The 6,513-nt window shown below is 48.1% G+C and overlaps 1 non-coding gene across 1 annotated transcript; it reads right to left on the minus strand.

The window, feature by feature from the left end:
• Nucleotides 1-1,052: 1,052 nt before the first annotated feature.
• Nucleotides 1,053-1,171, minus strand: LOC149299404 (5S ribosomal RNA). Its single transcript, XR_016272354.1, has one exon. It is a non-coding gene; the product is annotated as a 5S ribosomal RNA (ribosomal RNA).
• Nucleotides 1,172-6,513: the final 5,342 nt, after the last annotated feature.

A 6,513-nucleotide genomic window follows, 5' to 3' on the forward strand; every position in this document is an offset into this window, starting at 1 on the left:
GTTTAGCTCCCTAATCTCCCGCTGCCTCTCTGGTGTGGCACGTGGTACAGGTAATATTTCAGAAAATACTACCTTGGAGGTCCTCGCCTTGAGCTTGCTACCTAAGTCCCTGAAATCATTTTTAAGGACACTCCGCCTACCTCTTACGTTGTCATTGGTGCCAATGTGCACCATGACAGCTGGGTCTTCTCCAGCCCCTCCCAGTAATCTGTCAACCCGATCCGCGATGTGCCGAACTCGAGCGCCAGGCAGACAACACACTGTTCGGCGATCCCGGTCTTTGTGACAGATCGCCCTGTCTGTCCCCCTAATAATAGAGTCCCCCACTACCAGCACCTGTCTGGCCTGCCCTGTGCTCGTCCGTCCCTCCTTACTGGAGCAGACACCGCTCTGGAGGTCAGAGGCAGTGACTTGCTGCAGTACTGCTAACTCTGAACTAACATCCCCCTCATCTGCCAACCGGGCAAACTTGTTGGGGTGTGCTAGATCAGGACTAGCCTCCCTGGCGCTTTTCCCCCTACCCCGCCTTCTAACTGTAACCCAGCTAGCTGCCTGACTGTCCTGTACCTCCATCCCGCTATCCTCCCCCACCTCTACCCGCGAGAGAGCTTGCTCAGTGAGCAGCAGACTCCTCTCCAAGTTGTCAATAGATCTCAGTGTTGCCAGTTGCTCCTCTAGACTCAGGATTTGTGCTTCCAAATGAGCAACCTGCACACATCTCGCACAGCAATATGCACCCTCGAAGCGCTGATCAAGGATTGCATACATTGAGCAAGATGTACACCTGACCGCATTGTCAAACATGGAGGACATCTTGGCAATGGGGATAGCTCAAATAACTGGCAAAAACAGACAGTAAGGTGCAAAATATATATAAATATATATGGAATAACAAGGATGTTTACTTTACCCTCCTTTTTGCTTTTTAACTCCTTCTTTGCTTGTAACTCCTCACTTAGAGATGTCACTTAGGAGATTCGCCCCAGCTCAGGATTCGCTTGTGTGTCCAAGCTAAATGCAACTGCAAAAAGCCAAGCAGAACTCACAGAGGAAGCCCACAACACCTGGTATTCCCAGGCGGTCTCCCATCCAGGTACTAACCGGGCCCAACCCTGCTTAGCTTCCGAGATCAGATGAGATCGGGCGCTTTCAGGGTGGTATGGCCGCAGGTCAGATTAGATTAGATTAGATTAGATTAGATTAGATTGAATGTACTACCACTGATACCCCTTTATTGAAATGATAATACACATTAATGTTATAGTAGTTGTCATGCCTCCAGCATCTATATGTACTGTGTAGTGTGCTTAATTACATAGGCACTCCATCTAGTGGCTGACTTTGCCTTTCAGTATTTTGCCACTCTGCTGTTCCCATGTCTCCTCAGTGAAGTGAGGCATTCTGGGAAAGAGAACTCCATTTTAAAAACTGTCCTAAGAAGAGAAAGACTGTAACTTCCATGTTCCCATGTGGCAGCATCGCTGGTAAGCTTGTGGACTTACTCCACAGTTATTCTCAGTCACAGCTGCCACCAGTTACACAGACTCGTATATTCAGGAGCAGCAGCTGTATTTGTCTTAAGTTGTGACTAGCAGACCAGTTCTCCACATGTCATCTATGTTATTACATGTTGTGTTTCAGCCATCTTGTATTATGATGACATGTTAGTTGTATATGAACATGTGTTTATTCATGTTTTCTGCTCTATTGTTTTCTAGTTTCACCGCACATTTCCTATAATTCAATAAATCTACTGACTTCATCATACAGTCTTGTCTATTGAAAAGTAGGGCGGTTTATCTGCATGTCAAACTACACACACACCACGGGGTAACGTGTAGCGAGGACAGAACAGTAGTACATATGCTATATACTGTATTGGCTCGATTATGGGCCGCACCCTAATAGGTTAGTGCTTTTTTAAAGAAAAATTTAGATTTTTAGAAAAAAATTAGAAAATTAGTGGAATAGTAAAACAGTATTCTAACTAACACACTGTATTTTAACATTTTTGGTATCTATTATGCAGTTAGTCAACATATGTTACATACAAACAGAAAACCAATAGCCATTTTAATGCACCTTACTTATAGATATGCCCCTCTGCCCCCAGATATGTCACTCTGCTCCAGCAGATATGTCACTCTGCCCCCCAAAATATGCTGCCACTCTGCTCTCCCAGATATGCTGCCACTCTGCCTCCCCGAGATATGCTGCCACTCTGCCCCCCCGAGATATGTTGCCACCCTGCCCCCCGAGATATGCTGCCACTCTGCCCCCCCCCGAGATATGCTGCCACTCTGCTCCCTAGATATGCCCCCCCGACTTACCAATGCAGTCTCCCTGGTGTCTAGCGGGGCCGGCGGGGGACATCTGCGCGATACGCGTGGACAACTTCCGCTGTGGGAAGTGCCGACAAGGAAGATTGTTAAAGTACATCGCGCAGACGTTTACCGCCTGCGGCAATGCAAGCATAGACAACCTCCGCTGTCGGCACGTCTGCACAATGTGCTTTAACAATCTCCCTTGCCGGCACCCCCCAGTGGGAAGTGCTGCCAGGGGAGGTTGTCTCAGTGCATCACGTAGATGTCCACCGCTGCCGGAGAGTAGGATCCAGGTCCCCTGGATGTCCTGGGCGTCGGGCGATACGAATTGCGCATTCCTGCATTAAACCCCAAATATAGGCCGCACCCCCACTTTAAAGACTTAAAGTAGGGGAATAAAGTGTGGCCTATATTCGGGCAAATACGGTATGTTGTTCAAGTACTGCATATGACCCTTGTACTTTCCATACCCAGGAGATTCACACCACCTCCAATTTCCCATACCCACAATAATGCACAAGACACACGCAGGATTGGAAATTATGAAAGGCCGAGACATTTATTTATCAAATGTCACTTTATTCAAACTTTTCGGACAACAACTTGTTTAAAACTTGAATAAACCACCGTATAACAATCTATCCCATCTTATGTACATCTGTGTACTAAAACCAAATGAGGGTTCCCATCTTAGAGAAGACTATTTCTTTCACCCGATACTGCCGGTCGCTAACCAACCGTGGATTGGATGGGGCAGCTCCACCCTAAGCTTCTGCTTAGCCTTACTCAGGGAGGGCATTAACTCTAACTTCTAACAATTCAACTTGCCACTCCCAGTAGACTTCAAATTCTTCCAGGGAACTCCTCCGCCAGAGGCAACAACCTTGGATCCCTACAAGCACGTTGCTCTCGCCACACAGCAACTGCCCGCTCCAATCCTGCCCCTCCTCCAGACACCATAGGTCCATACCTACAACATTCAAATGAACACCATCCCGGGCAAACAAACCCATCGGATCAGACTCAGTATGCGTGTGTTTCACAAAATGAGAAACCACATGGTTTATGACCTTGCACCCCTCCAAAAAATCCAAGGGGTAATCTCTTACCAAATTAAAATCAACCCAGGAAAATGATCTCAAAGTCGCAGACAATCACACTTTATGTCCTTAATGATTTTCCTGGCCTGTCTGGTACACAGGTCATACCCACCTGCGTGAATCACCAAAATGTCAGCAAGCACTTACTGAAAACCACCAGGAACTGAAAGCGAAAGAGCGAGCTCCCATTCTCGTGGACTGACAAGGAACCATCCTCAGGCGACCGAACAGCCAAAAATGAACGCAAACAACTCGGACCCCTCCAACTCAAACAGGCAAATCCGAACTGATCAGTCTTGGAATGACGAATCAAGATAGAAACAGAGCGCACACACAACAAAACATCTTCCCTTTGCAACCCCCGTATCGCCTTCGTACTGTCGCTCACCAATTCGCCAATGTCAAAGGACCAAAAAAGGCCAAAGCAAAACTAACCCGAAATAGAACAACCTCATATTCAGAAAAACAAACCTGGGACAAATAACCACACAAATAACCCAATAAATATGTGACATGCCGCCAACTATCCAATCTCCTCAGACCCCGCCTTCATAGCCTGAGAAACCAAGAAATCAAATCCACATCCCCCACATCTTAAAATAAAAAGCTAAAGCTGCAAGGTGATTATTATTAGTTGCAACGAAAACGCCTTGTGCAAATTCCGTGCCTACCACATAACCTTGTCAGGTTCCACCCTTAACAGCCTGGAACACTCAAACTCTGTGCTGCTCATTTCCTTAAGTCACCACTAGTGGCCGCCCATCTCTCCATTGAGCACCCAGACCTCATCATCACAAGCAGCTGTGCCCTGTTACTTGGATTAACCCTACCTATTTAAACCTGCCCAGCCCTTCAGTCAGGGCCTTTGCATTAATGTGTTTGGACCGCTTGGCCCTGGCCCTGGCCCTGGCCCTGTACCTGTACCTGTGTTGTTCCTGCCGTCTGCCCTGCCAGTGGGCTTCCTGCCGTCTGCCCTGCCAGTGGGCTTCCTGCCGTCCGCCCTGCCAGTGGAGCAGTGTCCAAATGACTAGTGCACAATTTTCCCCTGAGCCTCCACCTTCTCCGCTACGATCATCACCACCACCAGCAGCAGCAAAACCTAGCAAATCTAGAGTTAAAGCAATTAGCAGTCCCACTATGGCCAGTACTGTTACCACCAGTCCCACCACCACTAGTTCTGCCTCTGCTCATCCACCCCAAGCAGTAGGAGCAGCACCCAAGGCACACTCCAAGGCTATGCGCGCCCCAATTTGGGAGCACTTTGAAAATGTTAAAGAAGGGCGCTATGGAAAGTGCAAACATTGTGGGAAGCTAATAAGCAGAGGGAAAGTGTCTGGCCATTTTACCAGTGCTAGCATGAAGCATCACCTCAGCACTCAAAACAACGCTGTGCTATTGGGGAAAGATGCAGAAGTAAAACTTAGTGCAGGCAGCATAGCTGGTGGCCGTGGAAAAACCCCAACAGCTGCTTCTGAGCCAATAGCAGCAACAGCAGCAGCTAGTGCTGGCAGCCAGAGACCAAGGCAGGTTGGAGCACTGCATGTCCAGCCCACCCTGGAACAATTTGTGGCATTACACTCCAAGAGAACGATGCCCAAACAGCAGGCCAATAAAGTAACACGACTTATTGGTCAGTTCATTGCTGTTGGAGGGGCATCCTTCTCTATGATTGAAGGGGAGCCTTTCAAACAATTGATGGCGGCTGTGGCTCAACAATATACATTTCCGTCACGTTCCACTTTCAGCAGGAACATTGTCCCCTCATTGTATCGGTCCTGTGTTTCAGCAGTGAAAGAGGAGCTTGTCAAGGCTGCTGGTCAGTCTGTTCATTTCACAACAGATTTGTGGAGTGCACCTAGTGGGCAGCATGCCTTTCTTTCATTGACAGCACACTGGTGGCAGCCCGGTGTGCCCAAGGAAGCCGCTGCAGCAGGCTACCGATCATTCCTTCTCCATGCAGAAGTGATGGATGAAAAGCACACTTCCCAAAATATTCTGCATGCGATGAGGAAAATGTTTAGCCTTTGGGTGGGAGCAGAGGCAGGCACCAATGTTAAAGTTGGTTTTGTGGTAACTGACGGAGGTGCCAATATGGTGAAAGCGCTGTGAGATGGTCATATTGTTGGTGTGCGCTGTGCAGCCCACATCATCCATCTTGTAGTGAAGGCAGCAATGGCAGAAGGAACTAATGTAGCAGCAGTAGTTCTGTCCCGCTGCAGAAAGATCGCTGGGCACTTTCATCATAGTGTTAAGGCTAGCCAACTTTTGAGGGAAGATAGGTCAGGTCTTCCCGTACACTGCCTACGTCAGGATGTCAGTACACGGTGGAACTACACGTTAGACATGCTTGAGAAGATTTTGAAGCAGCAGAGGGCAATCCATAATCTTGCCTCAGAGCATAATATTGGGATTACATCTCCATTGACCAGGGAGGATTGGACAGTGTTCTCCCGTCTAGGCAGCAAGATGGATGTGAAGCTGAAGGATCTGCTAAAAGTACACCTTCGCAAACGCATGGAAGAGAGTCCCGAAATGATGCTAGCATGCCTTTGTGATCCAAGAATTAAGGTGAAGCTAGCTTTGAATTTCAATGTTCTCAGTAGCTACCGGGAGCAATTGGTCAACAAGGTGCGTGATTGGCAGCGTAAAATGGGAATGCTGTCCGAGGAGGGAGAGGTGCAGGAGGAGGAAGAGATGATGTGGTCTGCTACTCCTAGCAGCAGCATCAGCAGCAGTGCCACAAGCATCACAACACAGCTGAGTGGAGCAGCTGCGTTTTGGGAAGAGGCACTTGGGAGTATAGTTGGACCATCTGACAGAGCTAGCAGCAGATAGGAGAGTAGTGCTGCTGAAATGGTCAAACTTTACCTCTGTGAAGTTCCTTCTGCACCTAATGTTGATCCTCTTAGCTACTGGGATGAAAAGAAGAGTGTGTGGCCTGCACTCTCATGGGTTGTGCAGCAGCTTCTATCATGTCCGCCAACCACTGTTCAAAGTGAGCGCATGTTTTCTATGACTGGAAACATACTGAGTCAACAGCGCTCACGCATGGCACCTCATCTGATGGAGCAGATTGCCTTTCTTAAATT

Source organism: Sceloporus occidentalis, unplaced genomic scaffold (genome assembly GCF_023333645.1).
Source record: "Sceloporus occidentalis isolate IW3139 unplaced genomic scaffold, rSceOcc1.0.p SCAF_28, whole genome shotgun sequence".
Taxonomy (NCBI): domain Eukaryota; kingdom Metazoa; phylum Chordata; class Lepidosauria; order Squamata; family Phrynosomatidae; genus Sceloporus; species Sceloporus occidentalis.